General features: G+C 35.9%; 1 pseudogene across 1 annotated transcript; it reads left to right on the top strand.

Moving 5' to 3' along the window:
* Positions 1–1054: 1054 nt before the first annotated feature.
* On the top strand, positions 1055–5860 carry LOC143584027 (putative recombination initiation defects 3; annotated as a pseudogene). Its single transcript, XR_013144282.1, has 11 exons — positions 1055–1150; positions 2428–2611; positions 3075–3225; positions 3308–3442; positions 3570–3622; positions 3711–3905; positions 4014–4079; positions 4162–4208; positions 4303–4452; positions 5338–5419; positions 5669–5860. The product of XR_013144282.1 is annotated as a putative recombination initiation defects 3 (transcript).
* Positions 5861–7959: the final 2099 nt, after the last annotated feature.

The raw sequence follows: 7959 nt of genomic DNA, 5'->3' as shown, positions 1-7959 counted from the left end.
AAATAGTTTTAATTGGTTGTTATCAAAACTAACTTGTTTTGGTGTGTTTTGTGTCTAAGCTTAGACGGGTAACAACATCGTATTCACTTTCCCCTATATTAAAATGTGTTTGCAATCACAAAAATCTTTCTTGTTTTAGCTTTTTGAAAGGGTTAAGCGGTTTTCCAAAACCCTCAAATCCTAGCTTTTCAAAATGGTTTTTTAAAAAAGCCAAAACATTTTTCAAACTCAATCCCAAGCATGCACTTACTTTCTCTTTGGTTTAGCTATTGATAAGTCATTTCTGCTTGATCATAGCAATCGATGTAGGAAAATGAAGCAGAAACACTTGCCACACATAATACAATTAAACACTTAAACTACATACGCAACTTAATGCTACGTGCCACTGTTAATTTTTCCTTTATTTATGTTATATATTAGTATTCAATCCTCTAGTTATTAAAATGTAGGGGTGCAAACGAGCCGTGTCTAAGCTCGACCAGGCTAGAGCTCGGGCTCGTTTAATTTACACAGAGCTCGAGCCCGGCTCATTTCGAGCTCTATTTTCAAAGCTCGAGCTCAACCCATTTACCATTTAGAAATTATTTTTTAAATAATATAAGTATTTTTATATATTTTTTTCTATTGTAATTTTCTGTATAAAATAATATATATTATTTAGTTATTTATTTATTTTTTATAACGTTATATATATTAATTAATATTTATTAAATATATATATTTTAAAAAATTTTATAAGTGACAGGCTCGTTTAGGCACGAGCCGGCTCGGGCTTGATAAGTGAAGCTCAGGCTCGGGCTCGCTTATTAAACGAGATTACTTTTGGACTCGGGCTCTGGCTCGATTAAGCTCGGCTCATTCGAGTTTTTTAATGAGCCAATTTCGAGTAACTCACAAGCAGCTCGGCTCGTTTGGACCCACGTTAAAATGTGATGTAAAAGATGTTTCTAAACAACTTTAGATTAAACAAACTTAAGAGCTTACTTTGCATTTACACAAACAACGGGGGTGCGAGTATAAAAGGTCACACTAGTCTCAACAACATCAGGCTACAAAACCGTTACAGCAACTGATTTGAAATCCAGAAGATGAAGATCAACAAAGCCTGTGATCTCAGCTCAATTTCCGTTCTTCCTCCTCAATCAAGGTTCAATTTCACTTTTACACCTCAAAATCTCCACTAATTTGCTCGCATTTTGTCAGGTCGTGTGTTATTCGACCTATAATTTGTGCGCGTCACAGTTACGAATTTGTAATCGGATGAATATTAATTATTCGCTTACGTTTTAGCAGAATTGTGCGTTTGAGTGGAATCGATTGAGTTTATTTGATATAACTGTGTGTGATGTGAGAAGTAGAAGTCGAATAATGTATAATGTTAGCTGCTGTAATTAGGTTTAAAATATAGTTGAAATGGACCTTTGACTAGCTAATTACTGTGTTTTGTGATGACGTGGAACTTGACGTCTTAATTATCGTCTTCGTTTAGCTGATTTTGTATGCTTATGGTGAGAAGTTGAGTTTGAATAATGTATAATGTTACCTGCTGTATTTAGGTTTAACATCTACATGATTTTATGATTAAAATTGTGCATGTTTAGAAAATAAACTGATTATGTTTAGATGTGTTTCTGTTTGTGATAAAAGTGATATGGACCTTTAAATAGCTTAATTCTGTGTGTTTTAGTGAAGATCTGAGCTCAATGTGGAAAAAATTGTGCAAACTCGTGGTCTTCAGGTCATATTATGGATTGACTTGTATATGATTGTTGCTGTTTTTAGATGCAGTTAGCTTTATGTGCATCTTTTCAGCTAAGCGTGTGTGTATTTTAGTGTAGAAATGATATTTTGAAGTACCTGAAATTGAGTCTGCGTGTACGGTGTAGGTGTGTGATATTTTGAAGTACCTGAAACTCATGTTCATTACAACTTGTATTGGATTGGATTGATTTTATCTGATAAAACTGTTTGTTTTGTGATGACGTGGAACTTGATGTGTTAATCGTCGTCTTCATTTAGCTGATTTTGTATGCTTATAGTGAACAGTTGAATTTGAATAATGTATAATGTTAGTTGCTGTATTTAGGGTTAAAATCTAGATGATTCTGTGATAAAAATTGTACGTGTTTAGAAAATAAACTGATTATGTTTAGAGTGTATATGAATGTTGCTGTTTTTATTTGTGGTTACCTTTCTGTGTGTCTTTTCGGCTACACGTGTGTGTATTTGAGTGAAGAACTGATATTTTGAAGTACTTGAAATTGAATCTGTGTGTAGGACTGTACGTGTGTGATATTCATAGGATTTGTTTCTTTATTCGTTTGTTATGTGAAGGATTTTGACTTGGCTTTGAGATGACTGTTTTCTTGTGTGTGTTCATGAGCTAAATCGTCATGTTTAATTTGGCAGTGCTATGAAATATAGAAGGAGATCAGGTGTCTCGTGTAGCCTGCCAGAGATGTCTTCAACTTTGAAACTCAGCCAAGCACCATCCCAACCGCAGCAGCGGTCACAGCAATCGTTTTCTCAGGGGATGTCATCTCAGCAAAACACTGGTTTCTCTCAGTTCTCACAGAATTCTCAAGATGACACTGTGACAAACGATCAGGTTTAACTGAATTTAGCTAAATTAACTATGTTTATAATATTTGCCCTAATATACTTTCACTTGTTTTGTTGTATGAAATATTTTCTTATGCACTCTGTCAGAACTGCATTTAAACTAGCTTCAGATCCGTGGATTCATAAAATATAAAGTTTATGCATGCCTCGTTCTGCTTTTGGTGTTAACCAGCCTAAAACCAGAATATATCAAATATGATTCCCATATCTTCATTAGTAATTTGCTTTCATAGGTAAAATAGCAAACAAAGTACCTGTAATATAACGTGACATATGAGTGACATTGTGAATACTGAAAAGTATATATTTTAGCTCTTCAACTCACCATGTATAAATCTAATAATCTAAGTGCTAAGAGCTTGAATCGTTTAGATTGTTGCATATGGACTATGGTTGACAGAAGCATTATAGTAATCTATTTTGACTTTCTTCACTGAAAATCTTTGCAGTTAATTGTTTCTCAAGACAGAGAGAATTCTGTGAGGCGATTTTCATGCTTACCTCCAGTCAACCACACACGAGAAGAAAGTCAAATGCCAATATCAAGATCTTCCACAGCTCTAGTCCGTAAATGGGGATCTGGTGTTTCAGAGCAAAGAAGTAAGTTTTTGGTGCAATGTACAATTTGGCTTACTCAACACAATATGCATGGCTTTGATAATACTTTGAAATTCATTCGCAGGTCAAATGAGTGAAGAATTTGAGCGCAGGATAGGATCAATAGAAAGTTCATTAAGCAGGTTTGGGTTGATGATGGAATCTCTTCAAACGGATATAATGCAAGTCAATAAAGGAACAAAAGAATTAACTATGGATAGTAAGTACATCAATCTCATAGTTTTCTGGATAAATATATTGCTTGGAAAAATATTAAAACTTGTTTATCTCAATCATAACCAATATGTTCTGATTCCTAATGACATGCTAATATTGCTGACATCCAGTGGAAAGCATACGCCAAAAGTTGAATGCACAAGACAACTCCCTGCAGACAATCGTTAGAATCCTTAAATTCTCCTTATAATTTTGTTCTTTTTGTGAATGTGATTCATTTTTTTCTAACTCAAGTGAGTTAACATAAACAGAACAAGGGACAAGAAGATGTTAGATCTAGCTTACAAGGAGAACTGAAGTCGATTTCTGATAAACTCAATCAAAATACGTGTAACCAGAACTCACAAGACATTTCCATCTTGCTTTCCAATTTACAAGAAAAAGTTGGAGCTTTTATATCAAACTTACGCAACGATCTCTCCACATCCTTCACTAATGAAATGCAGGTATGCATGTCTTGTATGCATTTTTAGTGTAACTTGTGATAGGAGATAATTTACAATAATATATGAATACAATCTCTAATGAATTAATGATTATCTGATTACTTACAGGCATTGGGATGTAAGCTTAAAGCATTGGAAAATAAGAATCCAACACCCACCATTCTCCCACCAAAAGTATATCATTGTCAATATTTAGCTTCAATTATTTTAGGTGATAATATATTCTTCATTATAACATATGTTTTGTGCAATGCAGTCTGTCAGCTTTGGTGCCAATCCTCAAGGGAAAACCCCACAAAAGAAGTATGTCCATTTATTATTCAAAAGTAAATGTTGCATTCTTTTGCTTTCCCAATAGTTGTTTATTATTGAACTAACAAGTTGTGACTGATTACAGTCCACAAGCGCCTTCAAAGATCCAATTGGAACTCAGATTCCCAAGGTGGAAATGGGAACCTGGAACTCAGTAAAACGTGAAAAGGTTACTTTTGCAAATACAGATTACAGCAAGGGACACAGACACAACCGTGCATCCCATACTGAAATGGTATTTACTATTTACTGTTTCTTTGTGCATTTTATAAGGACAACTAGCGCTAAAATACTAAAGTTACTTTCTTAGAAACAGAGTTTGTCTCATAATATATTTCTCCATGGCCACTTTCTTGAACTTGAATCATCATCATCATCATCATCATCATCATCATCATCATCATCATCATCATCATCATCGTACTCAGTATATCCCACCAATAGCAAAGCTATGGTAGGGTCTGAGGAGGGTAAGATGTAGACAGCCTTACCTCTACCCTATAAGGATAGAGAGGCTGCTTTCGGTGAGACCCCCTGCTCGATAGTAGTTTTGCATCAAGCCTTGGACATAAGGCACATAGAACTCAATCATCGGGACACCGGCTGATCGGTGCATGTACCCTTGTCTTTCGGCTATCAACGCCACTACATGATGCCTGATTAACCGTCCGTCACTTTTAACGTTATTTTCACGAGATTAGTAAAATAACGTCAAAATTAGTGCAATTTCACTTTTGCCCACCCGAGGGTTCACACATATATACATCATATGTGCGCACCACAAGCAGGGCTAGGAAGTTAAATCTCCATCATTTAGTAATTATGCCACCTGAATTTCTAATTCATGCTCATTTGATTTGGTTTTGTTTGAACATTTCCATCATGATAATTTGCATAAATTATGTGACAGTCTGAGAATTATTCTTTCAGCATAATTGTCATATTTAGACCCAAAAAGTGAAATTACCTGTTTTGCATAATTGGCGTATAACGCACATATGCATGCATATATGTAGATATGTATGTGTTGCTGTGTATACATACATGCGCAGGCATGCACACGTGTATATATACTACATACTACATAGTTAATCAAATAATTGTGGTATATGTGATGCAGGAAAGAGAAATGAGGGTTGTCATTGATTCTGATGAAGATATTGAGGGAGGCTTCGCATTCTTTTCCGGGGAAAAGGAAACAGGTAACTACACATATTAGTTATCATCTTCTTGTAAACGATTAGCTTTGTTACGTACCGCAAAAAGAATAATACCCTTCCTTCCAAAAATGTTACTTTTGAGCCTTAAAAATTTGATGTATTTTCCGTAGTTAAATTTAGTTAGGAGGTGAATTTTGGTTGAAGAGAAACTTAGTATAGAATATATGTGGAGTTTTTTAATGGATTATGTGATGTTTAATGCATTCTCATGGCATGGATTTTCTGGTAAAGATGTAGGAAGGTATTCAATTGAGAAGGCAGAGGAAGAAACCACGCGTATTTTAAGGAGAGCAAGGAGAAGAAAAAGAAAACACTGCAACACTATAATTATAAACTGAAGATGGCGAGTCTATGCTTCGGTTACTATCCTTAACTCCCTTGAAAATCACTGTTGACAAACGAAGTTGAAATTACCAATTTGCCCATAGGCATCATTCTAATTTCGTCAAAATTAGTGCAATTTCACTTTTGCCCATGTGTGAACCCTCGGGTGGGCAAAAGTGAAATTGCACAAATTTTGACGTTATTTTACTAATCTTGTGAAAATAACGTTAAAAGTGACGGACGGTTAATCAGGCATCATGTAGTGGCGTTGATAGCCGAAAGACAAGGGTACATGCACCGATCAGCCGGTGTCCCGATGATTGAGTGCTATGTGCCTTATGTCCAAGGCTTGATGCAAAACTACTATCGAGCCGGGGGGCTCACCGAAAGCAGCCTCTCTATCCTTATAGGGTAGAGGTAAGGCTGTCTACATCTTACCCTCCTCAGACCCTACCATAGCTTTGCTATTGGTGGGATATACTGAGTACGATGATGATGATGATGATGATGATGTAGGACTGGGATTCACCAATGCACCAATGCACATTTCAGTAGGTATGTAACGGATATTATAAACTCAACTGTGAATACCTGTACATCGACTGCCTCGGACTTATTATCATAGGAAATAATCGTTTACGTCGTTTTAGTTTTGCTTTTCCTGCAATCTTTTTTTTTTTTTGTATAAAGTCGTCAAGGCTTGTTAAGTTGAGACAAGTAATATTGTAATAGGCACTAGTAACTTGAAAACATGCTTTTTAAAATTCATAAACATGCAAGTTTAATTGTTTAAATAATAATGGAAATGAAAATAAAAAACAATAAGCTTGCCATCCTATATTCCTATTTATTTATTCCTATTGATCTGTTTTGTATGGTTGGGCCTTTCAGCACTAATGGCCCTCTGGGTCTGCTGGGCCTGTAGTTCATGTAGCCCACAAGAGCGTCTCCCTCGTATTATGGGCCTTGTCTTTAATGGACATTTAGCTTGATCTTCATAATAATGGTCTAATAGGTATATTTTAAGGTAATATTTTCTTAAAACCCAATCCGTCCTGTGTGAAACTCGTGTTGGCTTGAAACTTGAACCGAACCCGTTCAATCTCAAACTCGTTTTGTGCCGAAACCCGTCTCGTGCGGAACCCCGTTCCGATTCGAAACCTGCCACATTTCGTTAGGACACTAACCCACATCGACCCATTTCTTTGAATATGGTGACCCAATTTGACCCGAAAATTACAAGATGAAATTTTAAATGACCCATTTTGACCCACTTAGTTAAAATTTATGACCCAAACCAACCCATTTAATTTTCAAAGCAACCTAAATTGACCCATTTAAAATGGTTTGAGTCAAGATTGTCACCCCTACTTTTAATGTGACTTTTTGGGAAGATTAGACAAGTAAACTTTGCTTTATTACAAATATCACAAGCACCATTCTTAGAATTCAAACAACTATTATTAAAAAAAAAAAACAATCCTACATAACTTTTCGTATGAAGCATGACCTAGTCTTTTATGCCAAATTTCTGCATCCGTCTTTGATATCATAACTTTCCTTCCTCTAACCACCATGCCCATACGATAAAGACCATTCACGCGCTTACCCACTCCAATCATCTTCTTTGAATGTAAGGCCTGCATGCAACAAAAATCAGGAAAAAAACTAACACATTGTAGGTCATCGGCCAATCTACCAACTGAAAGCAAGTTGCAGTTAAAATCAGGAATATATAAAACTCTTGTGATTTTTGTTCGATTGGTTAACATGATTTCACCAGTGGCCTTAACAGAAATATTGTCACCATTTGGAATCATAACCGGTGATTCATTAGTGCACTCGGTGTGTTTTTATAGTAAGTTTAACGTGTGAACTATGTGTTCCGTTGATCCAGAATCAATAATCCACTTGTTTTTGTAGTAAGCTTTACGCTTATGATCGCCTTGTGAGTTGGCATTCCCTTCTAAAGTGCTTGAGAAGTATTTGATATTGCGTCTCAATTAATCCTCCAATGGTGGCGTTTTGCTCCGTATCAACACACCCGGCCTTTTGTTTCCCTTTTTCCCGTTTCGCTTTGCCGAGCACCAATCGAGATATCCAATTCTTTCGAAGCAAGAATCCCGGTTGTGTCCAGTTTTCCCACAGTGTGTACAAAGTTCAGATTGAGTATTCCTTTTAGGGTCTTTTGTTGCGGT

Source organism: Bidens hawaiensis, unplaced genomic scaffold (assembly GCF_021521415.1).
Source record: "Bidens hawaiensis isolate Kalapana, Puna unplaced genomic scaffold, B.hawaiensis_p1.1 tig00032772_1, whole genome shotgun sequence".
NCBI lineage: Eukaryota > Viridiplantae > Streptophyta > Magnoliopsida > Asterales > Asteraceae > Bidens > Bidens hawaiensis.
The sequence above is the reverse complement of the archived record's forward strand: the minus strand, read 5'-3'. Positions and strand labels throughout refer to the sequence as shown.